At 33.5% G+C, this 4,942-nt stretch overlaps 1 long non-coding RNA gene across 1 annotated transcript; it reads right to left on the bottom strand.

Annotated features, from left to right (window-relative positions):
• Positions 1 to 3,023: 3,023 nt before the first annotated feature.
• Positions 3,024 to 4,430, bottom strand: LOC107637984 (uncharacterized). The gene is made up of 3 exons (XR_001619664.3): positions 4,307 to 4,430; positions 3,603 to 3,662; positions 3,024 to 3,187 (listed from the first exon to the last, which is right to left on the bottom strand). It is a non-coding gene; the product is annotated as an uncharacterized LOC107637984 (long non-coding RNA).
• Positions 4,431 to 4,942: the final 512 nt, after the last annotated feature.

A 4,942-nucleotide genomic window follows, 5' to 3' on the forward strand; every position in this document is an offset into this window, starting at 1 on the left:
TCAAAGATGATAGCACAGTTGAGCAGATTGATAGCTTTGGTGTTGAGCTCCACCTTTTTTCTATCTTCATCCGTCCAACTTGCTTCAGGTTTAAGAGAGAGAACTCCTTCGGCACTTGTAACAGTTGGATATTGAGGACCTTCTAGGATGATCTTCCAAAGTTTGTAATCCACTGCTTGTTCAAATATCTTCATCCTCTCCTTCCAATAGGTATAGTTTTTCCCATTGAAAAGAGGGAGTCTGTTGCTTGATTGTCCTTCGGTCAGATTGTAGGACACCAAATTTGAGCCACTATTTTCTGCCATGAGGATCTTTACTCCAAGCTGCAAAGCTTGATCTCTTTGAGACCAAGCTCTGATACCAATTGATGGTTATCAGTGGCTAAGAGAAGGAGGGTTGAATCTTAGCCCCCTTTTTGCTTGATAATACTTGCTGACCTTTGAAACCAACTTTGGAAACTTTTTGTCTTTTTATCTCATGACTAGCCACGAGACTTTTTCTTTTGTCTCATCCCCAACCACGAGACTTTTCTTTTTGTCTCGTCACTTGACACGAGATATTTTCGGTTTTAGCTCCTGTGCAGTCGGAACAAAAATGGAGTAGAGAAGAGAGAAAATTACACCCAGATATATCCTGGTTCAGCTGCTAAGTGCAGTGCAGCCTACATTCAGTCTCCATCACAAACATGATGGAATTTCACTATAATCTTTCTGATTACAATCTGTAAAGTGCTAACCCAACTTACAAAGGGATTCCCACAGAATCATGAAACACAACATAGATGAACAAAGGAACTCAAAGGACATCTATGGCTTTTTTCTTTTAATTTTGCACTCTCTGCCTTTTTTCGCTCTATGGATTTTTCATACAAACCTCACTGTTTGTCTTTTTCCATGAGACTCAAGACATGACAAAATTAAACAGAAAAATTATAAAACAGAATACATTGAAGGAGAAGAGAAATCTGTTAGCTCAGGTAGCTCTGAGAATTCTGTGCCTTGCACTCTCAAACTTTCTCCTTGTCTTAACCCGTGGCTGTTCTCCCTTTTTATAGAAGAGGAAAGCCTCTACAGTTGAAACCAAAAACCAAGCCAACTTCTTCTTCTCCAAGAAACAGAACCGGTTCGGCCACACAGAGAGAGAAGAGATAACCATGCAAAACCCAACATGCAATTACCTCTAGTCCTTCCTTGGTCATAACTCTTCATCAATCTGAGCTCTCCATCCTTGACTTGCTCTCCAAGATGGATTTCTGGCCATTGATGCTTCATGATGATGATGACTTCTTCTGCTCCACTTTTGCTTTCTTCCTCACGTAGCCACCCTAGCTACCTTCTGTGATGAGTGAACTCAAAAGTGGTGACAAGTCATCTCCTCCAAGATTTTCTTTCCTGCTGGCCGAATCTCCTTCTCCTTTTTTGGTATGGAGGAGCCAAGATCTCATCACCATATCTTTCTTTTCATGGTTGCAGATCTTAGCCACTACATTTTTTTATGTTTTCTTGCCATCATTGTGATGGTCTTTTTACTAGCTCATTCTTCTTCTTGTTGGTAGCTTAAAATCTCCATTGTTTGCTGTGTAAGAATCGAAGAGAAGGAAAGAGATGAGAGAGAAGAAAGTAAAAAAGCAATCAAGTGTGTTTGAATAAATTAATTAAAGTGAGTTGCTTTTACTTCCCTTAGGTGGAGTAGCGTGTAGCATTGATAATCACCATCAAATCAATTTGTCAATCTCTCTCTCTCATAGTTTCCATGCAATAAATGATAATTAAATGAATTTGAAATCCATCACATGGTTAGAATTGAGATCCGTTGGAAGGCATAGGCAAATATCAACATTTGCTTTCCTGATGAATTGTTTTTGGATCATCATAGGGGTTTATGGCAAAATATGTTTAACTTGGGCTTGCAACAAGTAATGGATCATTTTGGCCCAAAGACAAGAATAATAATTCAGCCACACAAAAACATTTTTGCTGAATGAATTCACACTTTTGGGCTTACATCATATCATTTAATATTCGGCACAATAGTAAACCTGCATCACAAATTATTGACTAACACATGTTACATGAAGATCATAATTAATAATTTTATAATCAATTATTTTAATAATGTTTGTTCATCATTAAAATAAATCTGAGTTTTCCAAACTCATAAAAAAAAATTGCATATCGACTACAATTTTTTCTGTCAGCAAGGATCTACCCAGTTTTTTACGTCTCTACTTAATAAATTTATAGGTGACACACCTGCTCCAAATCTCCCTATACCACTGCGGTTGGATGAGACCTCAAATGCTGCTAAGACACCATATGATCAAGGTCCATGGTAGGTGGTAAAACAAGTGCTCATCAAGTGGCAAGGTATGCCTGAAGAAGATGCTTTCTGGGAAGCTTATGAGAATATGAAGCAGCAGTATCCAAACTTCGACCTTGACCTCAAGGTCGATTTTAATGGGGGAGTATTGATGTGAGAAAGGGAAGTGAGAGCCTTGCAAGAGTGGAAAAGGAAATGGCAAAGAAAGGGATAATACAACTTATGCAAGAAGAACCATAACGAAATTGGTTATTGAGGTCCTTATATCTAAATAGCCAAAAAAGCATTAAGAGGCTGCATGTGAATAGTGAGCTGAGTTTTCTTTCTGGCTGAATCTCTTCTCTTTGGCTTCTTCTTCATTTTTCATTTCTTCAAAGTGTTAACATGCTTCTCACTCTTTATGCAGGTGAGAGTACTAACCGTGCGCTATCTCTTCTTTTCATTTTTTGTACTCTAGTACTCATCATACCGATACTTTTACTTATTATACTGATCATTTATAAACTCTACTTATACCTACTTGTATCGTTTCACACTGGTTATCAATAAATCCATTCTTTGATTGCATTGTATTAGAATAACTCTTTAGTTAGAAAAGACATAGACATATATTAAACATATGAAAAAAAAAAATCAACTTCTCATTACAATATTAAACTTCCATTACAACTAATTAATCATCAACAAGAAGTGACTACGTTTTATTTCACAAATAATACAAACTACACTTTGAATAATTTAATTTGAAAAGCAGTACAATGTGAAATGATGTTTAAATGACCGTTGTTAACAATAGTGCGTGATGTTGTGGAGATCGATCCAATTTATAATTCATCATCCTTGGTGAGGTTCATTCCCTCCGTGTCAACTGGTGGTGGAAGAATACATGTAAACAAATTATTAATAATCTTCCTCCAGAAAAAGAAAATAAAAAATATAAAAGGATTAAAGTTTTAAACCTTTGCTGAACTTTATCTTTTAAAAGTGAAGATTAGCAATTTTTTTAAGAGGATACTAATCTTCAATCAATAAAAGCAAAAGGTGAATTTTATTCTATAACAAAGAGGAAGATGAACTTATATATAATTTTAATATACTGTAAAGGTAAAATAATTTTATATGTGTATTTAATTAAATAAATATTAATAAAAATAATTATTTTTTATATTGATAGTATAAATAATTATTTAAAATAATAAATATAATCAAGCAATTATATAAAATATTTTACAGTTTGGGTACATCCAATTTAAACTATACACCCACGAACGATGGAGTCTTACCTGATTCCGCAACACAGTTACCCGTTCTATCGCAAAATGAATCACATGCTCCCTCTAGGGCTAAAAAAGAAAAAAAAAAGAAATGTCACAAACGATAAGTGACGCAGGATGGACACATAATTAGAAATATTTTACGTATGTTTAAAGCATATATATTTAATATGTAATTCAATAATTTTATAGTCCATTTGTTTTAATTTTTTAATTCATAAAATAAATTAAATGACTACAAATATTTGTAGAGGACATATCCAGAAGGTATGCAATAAGCAAAGGAAAACATGCGTATATGACGATGATAATCAGAAATTTAAATTTTGTTGTAGCCATTATCAGGAAATTAAATTGTAAAAGTCTAGGGGGCAGCAACTTTGTTAAATTCTGGCCAGCATGTAATCATCAAAGAAAAGTAAACCATTGGATAAAATCTCAAACCAATCTCACACCATTAAAACCATCATTAATGACTATTTGATGACTACAAATCACAAAAGTTGCTGGTCCCTTAGCATTCTTCAATTAAATTAACAAGAATTTGCATGGTAAAAAGTTACAACCATACTAACTATACATATTAAAATTATTTATTAAAATTCATTATATATATATATATATATATACTGATTTTAATAGCTGATTATACGTGACATTTTTTAAAAACTTAACATGAATATACGTCTGCTGGAATTGGAAGGCTGTCTTACCGGCTTGGCCAGAAACGGGTGATGCGAGAAGGAATATAAAAATATAAGACAAAACCAAGAATGCAACAAAGATGGCCCTCCTCATTATTGTGAAATACTTATTATTCTTTGGCTGGGTAGAAATAGTTCAAATTCGCTTTTGTGCATATAGAACCTACGCCAACATGTATTTATATAGTCTTCAAAAATGTATTTATTCATTATTGAGATTATCTTAAAGTATATGTAGCTAACATAGAAAAGTAAAAGGTCAAAAAAATTCAAAAAAGAGAAAAGAAAATGAAAGCTAACTAGACACCAAATTAGCTTCAATCACAAATTAAAAAAAAATTCCCGACTTATTTGACAACATCCTAAAATATTTTAAGCAACTATGACAGAAGATGAACCATTTTCTATGTTCAGTACTTAATAGCAATAAAAAGGGTCGTGCAAAATATTGTAAAGAATCGTCAATCAATAAGAAGACATTATCGAAATAGAAGCAAATATTTTAACTCAGCTGATGAGCATGGTTTACCGCACCTGAACGGTTGTTGGGGAAAAATATTTCATCTTTTAAAACCATCTCAATTTCTATTTATTGGCCATCTGTTATAAAAACAATTTTATATTAATTTTTATGTTATAAACAGT

This window comes from Arachis ipaensis, chromosome B4 (assembly GCF_059453495.1).
Source record: "Arachis ipaensis isolate K30076 ecotype BB chromosome B4, ASM5945349v1, whole genome shotgun sequence".
NCBI classification, from domain to species: Eukaryota; Viridiplantae; Streptophyta; class Magnoliopsida; order Fabales; family Fabaceae; genus Arachis; species Arachis ipaensis.